The sequence below is a fragment of the Liolophura sinensis genome, chromosome 3 (assembly GCF_032854445.1).
Source record: "Liolophura sinensis isolate JHLJ2023 chromosome 3, CUHK_Ljap_v2, whole genome shotgun sequence".
NCBI lineage: Eukaryota > Metazoa > Mollusca > Polyplacophora > Chitonida > Chitonidae > Liolophura > Liolophura sinensis.
The window spans coordinates 4,852,868-4,873,043 of record NC_088297.1 but is presented as its reverse complement, the minus strand read 5'-3'; positions in this window follow the sequence as shown (position 1 = coordinate 4,873,043).

The window sequence follows — 20,176 nt, the reverse complement described above, 5'->3', positions numbered from 1 at the left end:
CGAGTGGAGCGGACGGAGTGATCTGGGTAAAACCGTGCTCACACTAGAGCTCCTCTGCCACGACGAGGAGTATTTAACAGAAGTGCATTAAGAGTAGTTAAGACACAGTTGTCAGCCATTGTAAAAAATTCCATTCTGCATCTCACCAAATAACAATAATGCAGACAACTCCCTTGTTTTGAAATAAAAGAAAGGTTAGCCTCTCCAAACAACTACAAAAATGAAATAAAACCCCAGATTTCTCCCTTGTGTCACTTGGCACCAGTGGACACCTATTTGTAACTTTTTCACAGAAGAGTGCGCAATGTCACCCCGTACTTACGCTAAACATTTTCCAGATGCATCCTTGTAAATAGAGTCCTTTTCACCCACTGCAGAGCCTCGCACTGGCCTCCCTTCGTATGTAGATCCAGCTTGAATGTTGATGTTGTACGTTCCAGTTTGGTGAGGTGAAGACCTTTGATCTGGATATCGTTTCAGGTCGTAGGCTGCCCGCCGTTTGCGCGTGACCGGATAGGCGTATGGGTTTGCCATTCTGGAATACGCCTGATCCGGGTAAGACGTTGCACCGGGATAGGGGATACCTGTTCTTAACACGATATGACCCCGGGTATTTTGTCCTTGGGCACTCCACGGGCTTGTAACAGTAGTGTTTGGATGAAACGATTCGGCTAGGACACGGGCTCAGTCCGCATTTTCTGAGTCTGTTCGCTCTTGCTGTAAAGACAAGACGACAAAATCCCTGAACATTCGCAAAACGCCATTAAATGAAAGAATAATAATTATAAATGAAGCGAGCATCAGTAGAAAGACAATTAAAAACTAATGAAATAATTAAATATTAGTACGTTCATTTATCTTTTAGATTTCCACGCAGCAAATTAAAACCCAATCTAAGATAAATTGACAAGAGATCGGATTTCACCGGTTATGTGACCACTTGCCGGCTCTTGTTTTAGACTGTATGTTGTAAAGTTTTACTATCGGATGATTCTTTGGTTGAATACAGTACTACTATTTTCCGGCAAATGTGCCTCAGCTGCAGACTCACCTACATCCCTCCACAGAGCAATCCCGAAATCGTTTCCGAATCCCACAGGCTCCACAAGACGCTGAACAAGAGCTCCATTCACCCCACTCGCCCTGAAACGGGAAACCCCACAGAATATTTAAGTCAAACCCGTTACAATCGGGAAACTCCGCAAATTGTTTCACTCAAACCCCTTACAATCGGGAAACTCCGCTAATTGTTTCACTCAAACCCTTACAGTCGGGAAACTCCGCAAATTGTTTCACTCAAACCTCTTACAAACGGGAAACTCCGCAAATTGTTTCACTCAAACCTCTTACAATCGGGAAACTCTGCCGATTATTCAAGTCAAACTCCTTACAAACGGGAAAGTACGCAGATTATTCAAATCCAACCACTTACAAACGGGGAAACTTCACAGATTATTCCTGTCAACCCGTTACGAACGGGAAACTCCGCAGATTAACCCCTTACAAACGGGAAACGCCGCTGATTATTCATATCGAACCCGTTACAAACGGGAAACTTCGCAGATTATTCAGGTCAGATCCGTTACCACATTAGTCCAGTACGTGAACCTTTGTTACATACCCCTATTTTACAAACATAGGGTAGAGGCCAGGTTATTGTTATTGTCATTACATATTGACTTCTGTTAAAGTTAACACGAAGAAGGGGCATTGAAAAGCGTATGCGCCAACCAAAGGGACAGTCATTTGAAAATCACTTCTGTTTAACTGGTCAGTGATTTGGAGTGTTTTATTTTTAAAATTACCATAGAATATTAGCTGGTTCGTGAATCAGCATGGCAAGGGAAAACAAGCGATCAAGCTGACGACCAAATAGATAAGCGAGAACACAAGCGATCAAGCTGACCCACAACGACATACAACAAGTAAACCGGCTGGCAAACAACGACCCAAAACAAGTAGCCCAGCTGGCAAACAACGACACAAACCAAGTAACCCAGATGGCAAACAACAACATAAAACAAGTACACCAACCTACAATGAGACAAAAACAAGAAAAATCAACCGTTAAAGACACACAACAAGAAAACCAACCCACAAAGACATAAAACAAGAAAACAAACCGACAAACATATACACACACAAATGAGCATACAATGACATTATGAGATCAGCCGAAAAAGAAACCATACGTAAAAAAAAATACAAAAAGTAAACCCATCTGACAAAGACCCAAGATAAATAAATCAGACTACAAACAAGATCGTAAAGCATGTAAACCTGCAGAAAAAGACACAAACCAAGTGAACCAGTCAACAGGAAAAAAAACAAATAAACCAACCTACGAAGAAAAAAGACAAGCAAACCAACTGATGACGGCAAAGAAGAAGTAAGCCAACCAACGAAGACACAGAACAAATAAAGCAGCCTTTGAAGACACAAAACAAGCAAACCAACCGATGACGACACAAAAGAAGCAAACCAACCGATGATGATACAAAACAAGAAAACCTACCGATGACGACACAAAACAAACAAACCAACCGATGTCAACACAAAACAAGCAAACCAACAGATGATGACACAAAACAAACAAACCAAACGACAAAGACACAAGTCCAGTATACCGGCCGACAAAGACATAAAACAAATAAACTAGCCCACCAAAACACAAATAACCAGTCGACAAAGAAGGACACAAAACAAGTAAACAGGTTTTTACAAAAACGTCACACATGCGAATAGCCAAATGAAAATAGCCCAATCTCTACGTTGAAGTAATTTGTGAAAAACAAGACGTAATGATCTGGTTGAATACAAGCAGGTGATATCCCATATCAGCAGCCCTGTGCAAATAACGAAACATACCATTCTCTCCTACGTTGGATGGCGGTGTTGTTTCGCCAGAAGGCGTATCTGTGCGTACCATCAGCTCTGTGGCTGGCAACAGAAAACAACACTAATGACCTTAATAGAAAATAGAAGAGACACGCGTAACAGATTGACTGATTAACTGTCGACATATTAAAGATTTTCACTTATTCAATGACGGTCAAATTTAGGAAATCGGAGTGTCAGCGGTAAACCACCCAGCACTGTCAAGTTACTGACGAAAAATGACGTAAAGGCTTGCAAGCCATCATGGTATTTGTGGAATGCAACTGGTCATACAAGAACCGTCGGCTGCTTATAGTGTTTCCGAGGCCCCACAAACAGTGACAGCCCTGGAGCTTAAAACTTCACTCACTTAGGCCGGGCATTTATTTATCTATTCATTTATTTGATTGGTGTTTTACGCCGTACTCAAGAAAATTTCATTTTTACGACGGCGGACAGGATTAGGGTGCAAGGAAACCGGATAGAGTCCGAGGGGAAACCACGGCCATCTACAGGTTGTTTCCAGACCTTCCTACGTACGACCGGAGAGAGGGCCAACTTGAGCTGGACTTGAACTCACAGTGACCACATTGGTGAGAGGCTCCTGTGTCATTGTGCTGCAGAAGCAAGCTAACCTATATTGGCCACGGAGACCACTGGCCGGGATTGATGCAGCATCACAAGTCTCCCCATGCTTAAAGACAAAGAAAACACTTATGTGATGTATATGTCAGCTGAAAGACCATTATGCACTGTTCACAAAAATAGTTGGGCTTAATTGTTTAAATTTCTTTCAACCCAATAAAATGCATTTGGTTTCTACGGTGGCCTTTTGTTACTAGACTAGGACCGGTGACGTCACATCAGGTTTTTGACACATTTCATCATTTAAAATGCATATATACATAGCCTTCAAACAAACTACTTGAAGCAAAAAATATGAATAACTAATACCCTTGGATCACCATACAGACCACCGTGGAATCTGATGTTTTAAAACCAGTTTACTCGGCTGGAAAAATTCTTAAAAAATCAATCAAACCATTTTCCTGGACAGTGTTTAATGATCTTTCATCTTATAAATACTTAATTTGATTGTTTTCTTTGCCTCTAAAAGAATAAGAAAACCGTAAAATCATAGTACGTGTCCCATGTCATATCTTGTACACGAACAAGTCTGGTGTTGAATAGGGATGTATAGTGTGGACATTGGCACAGAACACAATATCATACCGTTATCTCCCCTGGGTTGTTCTGTGGGACCGGTAGATGGCGCCTCTGTTACATTCAATGACACTGTAGCCTTTTCAACTGAGGAATCTATAAAATCACATACAATTTATAACCGTTTGTTTTATTTATTTATTATCTTTTGTTATTAATAAATTGTAATGATATTGGGTAAACAAAAATTCGGCATTGCAGTTTGTTTTTCGCAATGTTTCTGTTTTCATTCACTTGTATTGCCTTTATCAGTACTAGTATGGAGTAAAACATAAAAAAAACAAAGCGACCTGAGTATGTTTCGTTACATTATATTCGGCTTTTGACTGAAATATGTTACATGAAATTGCAGCTATACTAGTATACCTTATACAGAACTTTTATTGCCATGGGTGAAATGAACGATAATAAACAATAATTTTAAATATAAATTTATGTTTCAAATCTGTACCTGTTGTGTTTTCAGATGTGGAATTGTTTCTCTCCATAACGTTTTCACTGGATGGCATTTCAACCAATGTCGTCGAAGGACTGATTTGCAAGTCCTCCAGGGAGCTGGAACTGGTTGCCATGACGACTACGGTGGAAGTGGCCGATATCATGGATTCGTCCGGCATGGGAGTGGGCATCAATCTCACATCTGGATTCGTCGAATTCGTCAAGTCCTCGGATTCGGTAGAATTACTATTAGTGCCGTTCTCAGGCGCTGTGACTCCTTTTATCTCTGGACCATCGGGCTCGGTGGGCTTCATCTCTTTCGTGTACCCTAGTTCAGCTCCTTTCAACAAGTAGATAAACTTCAACAAGGCTTCCCCCAGCTGCGCGGTACTAGCTCCACTTTCGTACAGTTTGGTCATTGTGTCTAAGATCAGCCGCCTTGCTGTATCAGAGGCTTCCGCCGCTCTGGCCACTCGTTGGGGCGTGCTTTCTAAATCTGAAATGAATATTTATTTATTTGACTGTGGTTTATTTTATTTACATATGTAGTTTATAGGTGTTTAATGCCGTAAATAAGAATTTTTTCACTTGTAATATACATTGACGGTCATGAGTGGAGGCAGTTGTCAGGATAAACTTTTGGCAAGTTAATAACAATCTTTCTCAAGTGTGCTACACGAGCACAAGTAGGCCAACAGCCGACATGTCCCCACAGGGTATGAGGCAAGTTAATTTAAAACACATGTTTTTCTAGGTAAAAAGAGGTAAATAAGTAGTAGATGTAATTTAAAATTTAGCTAATCATCATGTGAAAAAAACAAACAAAACTACTGAAAACTAACTGAAATCATTTTGATTCATTTCGTTTTGCTTCTCATAGCCACAGTAAAACGTCAAAGTTTTTGAAAAACGTTCTGAGAGGAATCAGAGATTGTTCTTATGTTACGAACTGATATAGCCTACCATAATCATTATGCAAAAACAGAATTGATAAAATGATAAAAAGTTCTGAAAATAAATCCTCTATTTTCTGATATAATTATCAATGGCAATTGGGGGTGATACTTATCTAAGTTTTTTGTACGTTTACACTTAACCTACATGTCCAAATACTGGAGGGTGTTCATAGTTTTGTTTTATTGAGATAGTTTTGTTGTAATTCGTACTAACCGTTATCAACGCTGGCTCGAGCCACGCAGCACGTCACAAGGAGCAGAAGTGGAAGCACTGAATGAGACAGCATACTGTATGTATAGAAACAGCTTTCTGCAAGGAAAAAAAAACGAAACATATACTTTACCAAAATGTGGAATAAAGCAACATATTGGAAAAGGTGGATTACCTGAGCATCGATAAAGGTGTTATACCTGTTATTCTGATCACACGTAATCGGTGAATAAACTATAGTTCATGTGACACTTTGAGCACCGGCGGCCATCTTAATGTGTTGTTGTTGTTGGGAAGGATATTCTTCTTGTTTTTAAAAGCATAATTAAATACTCCATTACAAAGAAAAGGTCAAAAGGGCCCCCTCTGCATGAATTTTGTCCTATCAGGAAATTGTAAAAAAAAAAATTCGTTTCTTTCATTAAAAAGAAATAATAAGCTGTTAATTTTAACAGAAAGTCTGTTGTTTGAGTGACACTAGAATGTATTCTGTTATTATAACAAAATATTCTGTCACATTCAGCTTAATATCCTGTTGGTGAAATTAAAATCTTTACGTTGAATTAACAGAATATGTGTGTTATATTTAACAGAACGATCTGCTGCAACAGCAGAACACATTCCAGCATCAGTCAGACAACAGATTTAATATTAATATTAACGTCAATATTAACAGCTTAAGTGTTTGAGTGTGTATGTGTCTAATTGCGGATCCCGATCACATCTAAACCATATTGGCTTGGTCCTTAGTCTGTAATGTCAAACTATAAACAGAAATTCATCTGAAAATATGTATAACTTTTTCCCGTAAAATTACCGACAGACAGGGAGACAGGCACACAGACAGACAAACAAAAGCAGGCCGGCAAAACTCTTATCTCCTTTGCGGAAGAAAGAAAAAAATATTAAAGTTTAAGAATGCATTAGCGATTTGTACATTTCAAGCGAAAGAGCATGGTAAACTGTTTTTTCAAAGTATCAGAAAAAAACAAAAAAACTTGCAGACGGCAAATGTTGAAGCTTTAGAACCTTTGTATTACTATTGACTGTGGCTCAAATGAAAGCGTAACAGGCACATTTGATCACAGAACAGAAGGAGACAATTACTCAGCCTGAAAAGAAACTGTGTATACAAATTTATTTATTTATTTGATTGGTGTTTTACGCCGTACTCAAGAATATTTCACTTATACGATGGCGGCCAGCATTATGGTGGGAGGAAACCAGGCACAGCCCGGGGGAAACCCACGACCATCCGCAGGCTGCTGACAGACCTTCCCACTTACGACCAGCATGACCTGGACTTGAACTCACAGCGACCGCATTAGTGAGAGGCTCCTGGGTCATTACGCTGCGCTAGCGCACTAACCGACTGTATACAAAATCATACACAAAATAATTAACTGTAATATATTTGCACATGTACATTTGTGTGTACCCTGCATATACCGTCTTTGTGTACCTACACTTTAAATGTGTAACAAATCGTGTACCTGAGGTACCCATCTTCTTTATACCTGGAGTTACACATTCACTTGAGTGAGTGAGTGCTTGGGGTTTAACGTCGTACTTTACAATTTTTCATCCTTCATCGTCATATTTTCATATGACGCCCAAGGGGTCCTTAGAGTGCATGTAATGTGCCTCCTTCTTGCAGGACGGGTTATTTAGTGCTGCTTCACTGAGACGCCTTACCGAAGGCAAGTAAGATGCACCGCCCATTATACTGATACGGTCAACCAGTTGTTGCACAATCCCCTTCATGCTGAACGCCAAGCGAGGAAGTTACAACTTTCTCTTTTTAAGGTATTAGGTGTGACTCGGCCCAGGATTGACCCTGGGTCTACCGGCCCCAAAGCGGACGCGGAATTAATATCCCCAAATTAAGGGATGTGTTCTTGGAGGGAACATGATCATGTCATTCAGCACGAAGTATATACCCAACGCAGAAAAATATGGCGGCATGTAACTCGTATGCCACATAACTTATTTTGCTGGTCAGCACAGACGTGTAATAAAGCGAAAGAAATATATTACGGTTCGCTGGTAAGTGAAATAGCTTTGCGTACTTTTTATAAGAAAAAGATTGCCTTAAAAAGTGAAAAAAATGTAGATGGCCGTTGCAAAACTGAGCATCAACAGTTGGCTGTAAAATTTATATTAAGGCGTAAACAATACATGAGTTATCAAACTGCATAGACTTAATTAATCTGACACGCGCATGCGTGGGCGATAGACGGTCGTTGATAGAAAATACGAGGTACGAAAGTGATGTATTCAGTCACGACACGTGAACACTGCTAATTGAAACGGAAGGCCAGTTGCACTGCGCATGCTCACTCAGAGTCACGTGCACGTAGATGTCATGGCGATCTGGGTCCGCTTTCACGAAGCCATGTAAACGCCCGTGTAGTGTAATAAAATCAACTTAATGTGATGATTATTACACTATGGGCTAGACCAGTAATCTAACATTAGCGTAACAAATGCTATGACTAGTGAAATCATTATGTTGTTTAACATTATAGATAGTAACTGCCTATTTTATGCCCATTATGTACCAAAATGTATTCGCTTCTACACCAAATTCAGTCGTACAAATATAATTCTGTTCGCAGATCAGTAAGTTTCTTGTCAATGAGGAATTCGCTGCTGGTGTGACATCAGACTGCATCCGATGTAGTCCGGGCTCTCGTTGGCTCCGTCTTCTAATGTGTTGATCATCGATGCAGATCATAAATTTTTGATCAGTCGGGTCTCATGATCATATCCAGCTTCCTGCAGTGTGATTCCGTCATGGCGTTTACATCAGTTTGTCTGCATGACACCTGAAGAAGTATCGTGTTCCCATCGTGCTCTGTACAGTTTCCCCCTACCGTATATTTTAATACACGAACAATTGCAGACCTTAGTCTAGGTGTCCGGGAGATTATCTCTGGTTTATTAATGCATACGGTTCTTTAAGTTAGAAACTGCTTAATGTTAAACGGGTACAGACTGGTTTATTTTGGTCAACTTTTGTGATTAGAAACTTTGAAAGATTTCATGCACATCATAATTGATCTAGGCGACGAGAATAAAACTTAATAATGTAATAATTATTGTCGGTCAATTATTACGGGGTTTTATTACATACCAGGCGCCTACAAAGCCCACGTAGTTTAACGATAGCGCCCATATAGGGACGCTATGTCTTCCCCACTGGTCGCAATGGTTACATATATTTCATTTGCTTCCTAATTTTGTCTTCATTAATCATTCGTAGACGCTTAACATGTTTTCGTCTCAGAGAGCCAAAACATGTGTTGAAGAATATGCAAAATGACTAAAACATGTTGTGGCGTACATGTTAAGGATGTAAATGTGTAAAACAAAAACGGACAAAATATGCTCTAAACGTCGTTTTTGCAGTGTAGTTAACGTCCACGTAATGCTACCATATAGCGTCTTGAAAGCAGGCCCAGCACTGTACATGTGTATAAAATTACATAGCTGACGTTGCAAAGCTTTGCTTCACGCTCTAATGCCTTGAACGCATTAAACTCGCTGTATCAAACAATTATATACAGTCCTGTGTTATGTGTATGCGTGATTCATAATGTTAACCTAAAGAGCATCAAAAGAGCTGGACGTGTCGAAAAAATTCGTGGATGAAAGCATTAGTGATACTAATATAATTTTCATTTGATCATACTGATTTCAAGTATGCGGTGAAAAAAATATACGACACTGTTGCCTTAAACTTTCTCTAAAAAAACTAACAGGCTATTTTTCTCATAAAATAATGTTTATTCAAACTTCAATGGGCCTACTTTAAAAGTGTTAAAACCGTGTGAATATCGCAGAACTTGTTATCAGTACGCTGTTATCAGTTATACTGAGTAGAAGTTGACGTTTAGAAGGTGACTTCAGCATGGCGTTACAGTGAGACAGCAGTATTAATATGTCGTCTCTGGGACTGGTCCGGTGGTCGTAATGTAACACAGACACTGTGTGTTAAATTTAACAGAAAAGCTGCATGTTGTCTGAGTGATGCTAGAATGTATTTTGCTATTGCAGCAGATTATTCTGTTAAATACAACACATATGCCATTACTCCAAGACAAAGATTGCATTACACTAACAGGCCATTATGCTGAATATGGCACTATTATGTTAGAATAACACTAAACGTTCTAGTATCACTCATCATAGCATATAAAAAAATATCAAATTATTTTATAACACATTTTCTATTAAAACCATCAAATTAGTTTTTAATGTATAGCTGGTATCGTCAGTAAACCCCAAGCATGGCAAACCATTATTAATTTACATTATTATTATATTACATTATTTAATTATACATTACAGCATTTCAGTAATGAAGGTATTCTCACATCGATGCATGATGAACATATCTGTAAGAGCATAGCGCTAAAAACCATGCGCTCATGATATGAACGTAGTCTTTTCTTTCTTAATTAAGCGATATGATTGGCAAAACATGTTAGGGAAAGTTAACAAGTTCATTGATTTCCCCCAAGAATATACAGGTGTCATCTCGTTGGATAGTTCATTCATTTCAGACTAGACGGCTTATTTATTTTCTTTGTCATGTGACTGCAAAATTGCTAGGTATACACATACTATTTTATTAATTACACGGATACCTCAAATAATTGGCACCTGTCGTGATATAAATACTCCGGGATAATGTTGATTAAGTCCGATGGAATGTGATGTGCTGCAGTTTACTTTTTACGCGCAATACATCTGGATTCATAATCGGTATCACATCGGTATCACGTGTGCATGGACGGAATTAAGGATTAATCTGTTCCTCTAATTAATTAGTTCACAAACTGAGACAAGACAGAGAGCTTTAATTTTGGTCCCAGGTACATCACTTGCAAAGGTTACAACTGTGTGATATGATAAACTACGTTTAAGAGAGCGAACGGTGTTCTCTTGTGTATTCTTGCATGAAGGTTGCTGGAGACAACTAATATGTCGTATGTGAGACTCGTTGAAGATGTTCGTCAGTAACTTGCCAAAGGCTGGTGGTTTATACTGGGCGGCCTGCCCTCCTCCATATATAAAACTGGCTCCCATCGTACAAGTGAACAATTTAGCGTTATTATACAAATCGATAATAATAAAAAAACAGATATAAATTTACTCATACGACTTCGATAATGCAGGCTTAAGATTGGAGCAAACCAAATAGAGTCCCCAAAAAAAAAACCACACACACACACACAAAAACACCGCACATCATCAGGCACTAAAGGGACCTCCTGACTATAATCCGCAGTCAAATCAGCGGAAAACCGGATTAGAACCTACAACCTTATCGGTAACCAGAAAAATCACATGCACGTGTAGTCTGCAGTCTTTGACAAAGGGAGACTAAACAAGGAAGGCTGTTCGCTATACAAAGACATAACATATTTTTTGCCTTACAAAAGCACATTTTTGTCATTCTCAACATGCAGACCTAAACGTCGCATAATCGATCATAGTTAATTGATGTCGACTCACCTGTGTTCTTCTGTTCTAACACTTCGATATTTATCCCAACAGTCCTTTGGAATTCCTTTCCTTAAGCTGTATAAAAGAAGTGATATTGTAAAAAAACCCATCATTAGTGGCTCAAAAAATTACAGTAACGCACTTAAGTGGCTTTCTTTTCAAATGTCATTATTTTGTCCCTATACTTTTACATGGACTGTGCTCAACAGTTTTTTATAATGGTAGATAGTCCATCAAAATCCTTTATAAATAAAACGTGTGGTAAGTAATTTGTAGAATTCTGATTTCACCAACGCTCTACGCACTGCCCCTTCAAAGCACGTGACTGTGATCAGGTCTATGTGCATGCGGCGGATAAGGAAGTGGGCCATTACATTTCACCAGCTCCTTACAGCGCACGCGCCGCTCTTTACATCACTGGCACCACTAGACAAGATTGACGTTTGTATCCTGTGCGATGCAAATTGGGTTGGTTTAGCTTAGCGTCGTCACTAAAGCACTCCCGCCGACTTATAATCAGCAATCATCAATAAATTCATGTCAGATGTCGCGTCAGAATCATGTTGTGTATGTTTTAGAAAAAAAGGAACGCCCGTGTATCAAGTATAGATAAAGGAAAAGGCTGAGACACATTGTTTTGTTATCTGACATTACTGCCTGGTGGCAGTGATGTAAAATGATCGTAGGGGCCTACAGAGCGACGCATGCGCTCTAAGGAGATGGAGGCAAACGTCCTGACGTACCTCCCACGTCCTATATACTGTTCCAAAAAACTAACAAATATTCCAGTTCGTACTGATGTGAATGAATAAGGACTCCAGTTAGTCCTTTTATGACCGCGATTTATTTACAACCGAGAACACAAATCAAACAATACCATGCAATGTATATGATGTACGTGAATATGGCTGGGAATGTTTTCAAATTTTCATTTAAACTTCTATATTTACCTAGGCAGAGTTTTGAGCGCTTTCCTCCAACCATACAATGCTGGCCGCCGTCGTATAAGTGAAATATTCTTGAATACGGTGTAAAACACCAATCGAATAGATAAATAAGGAAAATCAAACTTGAGTACAACAGTTTCAAACAGATTTGACTGATTAAATCGAGGCTAAAACTTCCTCTAACATCGTTTCATTCATCAGATGTGTCAGCATTATTTAGTGAATGAATGATTATGGCTTAACGCCACGTCGGCAATATTTCAGCCATATTATGCGGGCAGTGTAATATAAAACCCTGTATTTAATTAGAGCATTATTGAACATTAACAGCTATGTTTCATTTATTTCGAATATCCACAATACATTTTCGAATCGGGCCTGATACATCATTAAAGTTAAACAAAAACAAACAGTAGCTTAACAAGAATACGGAATACATGAAAGAAAATGATTTCTCAAGACTGTTGTACATGTATATAAAGGACTTGCTGCGGTTAGGCGGAGAATCAGTCCCAGAAGAGCAAGAAGAAAGAACAACTTTCCAAATTCAGTACAATTCTGTAAATTTCAAATGAGAGGTTTAAAAGTTGGTCGAAGCACCATAAAAGTTACATGGTCATAAACTAGATGGTTGCATAGTAGTAGCCCACCAAAAATGCACTCTCGCCAAAAAACGTCAATCTTTCGTTCAAACGAGGCACAATGTTTAAGATTTACAGTATGAAAACCAACTAGAAAAATATATCTACTGAAACTTTGATGTTTATATTTTTACATGCTGTCAAGGTATCGTTTAGGTTAACGTTTGTCTTCATTTGCCAAAAAATAAACTTTACCATGTGATCAGTTTTAGCATGTTTTTGTAAGTTTAAAATCCATATTTCAGCTGTTGTCTGTCAGGCATCCTTCATAGTACAGTGAATTAATTTAGTTACTGTTGAGAATAATTTGCACTTCCAGGAAGCGTTTGGGTATTTGTGGTTCCTTTGTGTTTTCTTAAAAAAATACTTTTTTGTGAGTAAATATATAGGCCGTCTTGCGTTAAATAAGTATTATCATGAAATAAACTGGACAATTATTAAGGCATAGTACTGCGTGGCGCGTGGCAACTGTAGCGAAATCATACGCGAATCATATGCACTAGCATGCTATCCGTAGCGGAAGTCTAAGGCTAAAAGTTGCATTTTCTATATATTTATTTATTAATATTGATTGATACATTACTGCGTGTTCACGTATTTGTTACAACGTTGCATTTGTGGTGCAGTGATTTTCCCTGAGCTAAAGTGTCTAATGCCCAAAAAAGATATTTCAATGAGACTGGAAACAGGCCACTATTCTTCCATTTTATGACCTATAGATCGCTTCATACGTCGTATGCTTGCCATATAACAGGAAATGTGGGAAGGCCTGACAGCAACCTGCGGATGGTCCTAGGTTTCCACCGGGCTCTGCCTGGCTTCCTCCCAACACAATGGCTTTTTGGCGTCGTATAAGTGAAATGCTCTTGGGTACTGCGTAAAACACCTATCAAATAAATAAATAAATATAACAGGAAAAGAAGAGTTAAATGAAAGTGAAAACGAAGTGGTTTTGTGAGTATGTCAGCAGCTGTCACTCACATCAGCTATAATCACTTTCGCTTCTTGAGGTGTACAGTTTGTTCCAGTTGGACCGATTCCTCACCTTACCGTACCAGGTTCTTTACGCGTTTACCGCGGAAAGTTTCCCTAAACATTTAACGTCAGTAACTTACAATGTACAAAATCACACCTGCTTCTGCATAGTTTCTAAGCGTGTAAAAGCGAGTAACAAAATTTCTTACCAGATATCAGAGTGGTATGGCTTAACCTCATCACTGGAGAGAAAAAATCGGGAGAGTGGGTGATGTCAAAACGAGAGCCAGAATTGACCAGGACTGTGTCAGAAACAAACTGATGACTTTCGGTGGGTATAGAACCGTTTTAAAGGAGCTAGGTATCAGTCACGAATATGTATCAAGGTGTTTGCAATACAAGGTGGGGCAACACTGCACGCGATTCGTATTGATGCCATGCACGTGTAGATTGGAGAGCATGTCGATTTCATTAAATGGGCGTTTCATGGACGTGTAAATGATGACTGTAGAAAAAAACATCATATTTCATCATGCCATTCACAGGTAATATGCCACATCACGAAATCGCACGGGTAAGTTTTCCATGTTCCGTGTCATAGGTATGTTTATTAGTTTTTGTTCTTTTTGGGAAATTTAATTGGATTTTTACTAAAAATAAATAAAAGTGTTGTAAACAGACATGTGTGGGTATTTTCTTGCGTTAATCAGTCATCCATTCAGCTGGTCATTCAGTCAGTCAGAGTTAGTGAAAGTGGAGCAGCGTAAATCTGAAAACTATGACCAGATAATAAAGTGAAAAGAGTGACTTAGTGCTGAAACATATAGAAGATAACAGATAATCTTTTCAGAACGTTGTCGAACCATTTTCATGTAAATAAGGAGAAAATAAACGAATACAGAAGACTGAATAAAAAGATGAATGAACGTATGAATAAATGACAAGGAGAACAAATAGATGGAAAAATGAATAAATGACAAGAAGAACAAATATAAGTAAAAATGAATAAATGACAAGAAGAAGAAATAGATGGAAAAATGAATCAATGTCAAGAAGAAATAGGGGGAAAAATGAATAAATGACAAGAAGAAAAAGATGGAAAAATTAATAAATGACAAGAACCAATAAAAGTAAAAATGAATAAATGACAAGAAGAACAAATAAAAGTAAAAATGAATAAATGACAAAAAAACAAATTGATGGAAAAATGAATAAATGATAAGACGAATGAATGAGTGAATTAATGAATGAATGGATGTGAATTAATGCGTGAACAAATGAATGTAAATGAAGTTGTCATTTAAATCAATTCAGATATAAACATATGAGCAAGACCTTACTTGCGTCATTCTACACTGCATGATAAACTTTCAAGTGCTCACAGAGCAGAAGCCACTAAAACAACTCACCAGTCCCCATTTAGTGTAACTCTTTACGCTGTGACACAAACAACAGATGACTTCACCTTGGATATAAACATAGCATATTTGTGATAAAATGTAATATCTTATAGTTCAGACTGATGGTTCTACGTTCACAGTCTTAGGGGACTGACATCGATATTTTAAGACCAGGGAATATTGTATTGCACGCGAAGGTCGTCATTTCTAATATTAATTTCGTCATAGATTGCGAATTTTCTGACAAATTCCAAAGAGAACTCCGGACATACCCTCTTCTGTTAAGAAGAGCCTTTTTAAATGTTACTGTTTTAATGTGCCTTGCCATTTACGGAATGCGTTTGAAAATATGTTTTCAACGGTCTGTCTGTTAAACATAATAATTTTGTCCTTTGGTTTATGAGCAGCCGTAGCGCAAGTGTAATGGTTCTTTTTAACTCTCCGCCATCCTTTGGAGAGGTTTTACGAAAGCCGGTATATATTTTTCTTTTATAAAGAGCAAAATTCAGCAGTAATTCTCTATTGTGTATTATACTGTAATCTGAAGTCTCCATCCTCCCAACATTGATTTAAGTTTGGAGGCCTGTCAGCAACCTGTGGATGGTCGTGAGTTTTCCCCGGGTTCTGCCCGATTTCCCTCCCCTCGTAATGAATGAATTCATTAATTCATGTCTGTATGAACATGCTGAACTCTAATATCTAAAATAACGCAAGACTATCCTGATCCCTAAAATGTATAAAGCGGGACGCATTTTAACTTTTTCAAAGTTTAGAATCATTGAACACTGTAAATATAGAACAGGTACGAGTTTGATATTTACTAAAAGGCAATCATTTGAGCTATTCTTGTTAAATACAAACATTTTTATTACCAAAAATCGTTTGTGTACCCATTATATTTCTGGTAGGTCTATATGTACTTCAGACTGCCTTTCAGGGTTGGGATACATTCAGGGGTTTTTTTTTTTTTTTTTCTTTTTCGTCATATAGTGGTTTTATCGTCTCATGTACACTGGGCTCTTTGATTTCATAATTGCTTTACGGCATGTTTAATTTATATTTGTTTTATAATGTAGCCTGCTCGATTCGACTGTTGTTCCTCGCCACATAACCGTGACATCACACGATAGTTGTTTTTCCACACTTAACCGTGGTATCACATGATAGCTGTTTCTTATTACGTAACCGTGATATCACAAGATGGTTATTTCTCCCCACGTAGCTGTGGTATCACCTGATATCTGTTTCTCGCTACGTAACCATGATATCACATAATAGTTGTTTCTCGCCTAGTATAGCTGGTATCACCTGATATCTGTTACTCGCTACGTAACCTTGGTATCACATAACAGTTGTTTCTCCCCACGTATAGGTGGTATCACCTGATATCTGTTTATCGCTACTTAACCGTGATATCACGTGACAGTTGTTTCTCGCCAAGTAACCGTGATATCACATGACAGTTGTTTCTTGCTACTTAACCGTAATATCACATGACAGTTGTTTCTCGCCAAGTAACCGTGATATCACATGATAGTTGTTTCTCGCCACGTAACCGTGATATCACGCAATTGTTCTTACTCGCCACGTAACCGTGATATCACATGATAGCTGTGTAACGCCATGCACCTGTGGTATCTTAATGAATAATAATGACATTACCCAAGTATTGTTTTCGTCTGAATGTAATTTTATGTATTCTCCACCTTTAATCGCATTTACTTATATATAAATGTTCTTCTGACTCAAAGTGGCACATTTCGCTGAAAGTAGAGTACACGTGTTTTTGTGTTCAGGTATATTTGGTTTGACTAACAGTTACCTATGGGGGGAGTCAGAATATCTACTCTTGTGTTCCCCGTAATTCAAAAATGTAACCACAAAAACACAAGACCCATGTTATCTGGTGCTTGCATGGTGTTCACATTACAAACGGCAGGTAGATTTTCTCTTTTCATACCCAAGCACAAACTGACCAGATCAATTATAAACCAACAAAATTAGGGAAGGTTTTCCTTTTTTTATTTGGCGTACAGGTGTACTTATGCCTTTTTGCCCTAGAAGTTGTAACTACCGATTGCCCGATATCAATACACAGTGCCTGATGTTTTAATTAATATGCAAATATATACACCCTATTGAACATCACGCTTCATTTCATGTAGCATAAGTATTGACAGTGAACTATACAGAAGGTCATAGCTTTGTTTTATCTTGCCGCATATCTTGTGATTCGCACGCTGTAAGTGATACATAAGGGAAAAAGGCCGGATTCTGACAATTAACGGCAAAAAGGTAGGAAGAAAAGCTTAAGTCCCACCCGTGACATTCAATCTACAGACGAATGCTCACACGCCCATGAATCCATGTCTCATTAATAAAAACACAGTGCGAATAACCAGAGTTGTAGGCTGATACGTCCAGGCTCTTACATGAATAGTCATTTGCTACAATGGGTCTAAGAGTTTCATCCCTGCACGTGGTCATTTGGCGGGGCGTTGGCCACGCCACGAGAAGACGTACGAGAAGCACGCCTTGACCAGAGACACGGTACACCTTATCCAGATACACAGTAGGTTTTAGCCAAAGATACACTACACCTAAACCAGAGACACGGTACACCTTAGCCAGATACACAGTACGTTTTAGCACAGTAAGAGTACAGTAAGATACAGTACACCTAAACCAGAGACACAGCACGCCTTAACCAGAGACACAGTACACCTTAACCAGAAACACGGTACTCCTTAGCCAGATACACAGTACGCCTTAACCAGAGACACAGTACGTCTAAACCAGAGACACAGTACGCCTTAACCAGAGACACAGTACACCTTAACCAGAGACACAGTACACCTTAACCAGAGACACAGTACACCTTAACCAGAGACACAGTACACCTTAGCCAGAGACACGGTACATCTTAGCCAGAGACACAGTACGCCTTAGCCAGAGACACCGTACACCTTAACCAGAGACACAGTACGCCTTAACCAGAGACACAGTACACCTTAGCCAGAGACACGGTACACCTTAACCAGAGACACAGTACGCCTTAACCAGATACACAGTACACCTTAGCCAGAGACACAGTACACCTTAACCAGAGACACAGTACGCCTTAACCAGAGACACGGTACATCTTAGCCAGAGACACCGTACACCTTATCCAGAGACACCGTACACCTTAGCCAGAGACACGGTACACCTTAACCAGAGACACCGTACACCTTAGCCAGAGACACAGTACGCCTTAACCAGAGACACAGTACACCTTAACCAGAGACACAGTACGCCTTAGCCAGAGACACCGTACACCTTAGCCAGAGATACCGTACACCTTAACCAGAGACACAGTACGCCTTAACCAGAGACACAGTACACCTTAACCAGAGACACGGTACATCTTAGCCAGAGATCTACTACACCTTAGCAAGAGACACAGTACGCCTCAGCGAGAGACAAGGTACACTTTAGCATAGTGCGCCTTAGCATGACACACAGTAAGCCTTAATCAGCACAGTACACCTTAGTGTGAGGCACAGTATGCCTTAGAGTGAGGCACAGTATGCCTTAGTGTGAGGCACAGTAAGCCCTAGTCAGAGACATGGTATACTTAAGCACAGTACGTCTTAGCGTGAGACACAGTATGCCTTAGAGTGAGGCACAGTAAGCCTTCGTCAGAAGCATAGATCGCCCGAACCAGAGGCATATCACGCCTTCTCACAATGTTATAAGATGGAATTTGAAGGGATTTAATTCGTCTATTATAACAGTTTGACATGTTCCGTATAGTCCTTGTGTTCTGAGGGCTGTTTTGATGAGTTCTTTGTTGTGTCGTATAAGCGAAATATCCTATATTATAAGAAGAAATAACATCAAATAAATATAAATAAATGAATTAATCGTAGTTTAATTTATTATCAGGTTCGATCTACAGTGATAGCTTTGAGCGCCGGTTTTTTTTTCGTAAATTACTAGTCGATCTTAAAACTTCAGATTAATCAGCCTCCCTTGAAGTTTTAAATTTGGTGTGGCGGTACATGCAATATTACTGTGTAAACCTAAGCTGCCTTCTATTAAATAGCGCTTCCATTCAAGAAATTGATGTATTTGATTTGATTTGTGTTTTACGCTGTACTTATGAGTAGTTCACTTAAACGCCGGCGGCCAGCATTACGGTGGGAGAAAACTGGATAGAGTCCGGGAGAAACCCACGACCATCCACAATTTGTGGGCGGACCTTCCCGCGTACGGCCGGGGAGGAGGCCAGCTTCAAGAAATTGATATTATTACACGTGCTAATGGACGCTCTACGAAGTGTCCCTCTTAACTGGACAACGCGCGAGATGACGCACTACTTGACGCACTACTAGATTTGATTTGATTTGATTAGTGTTTTACGCCGTACTCAAGAATATTTCACTTATACGACGGCGGCCAGCATTATGGTGGGTGGAAACCGGGCACAGCTCGGGGGAAACCCACGATCATCCGCAGGTTGCTGGCAGACCTTCCCACGTACGGCCGGAGAGGAAGCCAGCATGAGCTGGGCTTGAACTCACAGCGACCGCATTGGTGAGAGGCTCCTGGGTCATTACGCTGCGCTAGCGCGCTAACCGACTGAGCCACGGAGGCCCCCGCACTACTAGACGACCGAACAGAGTCAGTATGTAAGTAGGTTATCGCCATCACTTACCTGGTTTCAGTTTGATCGCGGCTATATGCCCAGCAGCTGGTAAACGGTAGCATAAAAATTCATAAAAATAACAAATAACACATACGGTACTGAAGTGCCAAGATTTTGAGGAAAATCAATACAGCATGATACACAAGACAAAAAAAAAATGAAACTACAGAATAGAAAATTTCTATAAACTTCTTTATTAGTTATTATGCAAATTAATATAAGAAAATACACATTTGTTTTTTACTGCTGTGTAGTAATACATGATGCCATGCTGCTTGATACGAAGTAAATAAAAATATGATA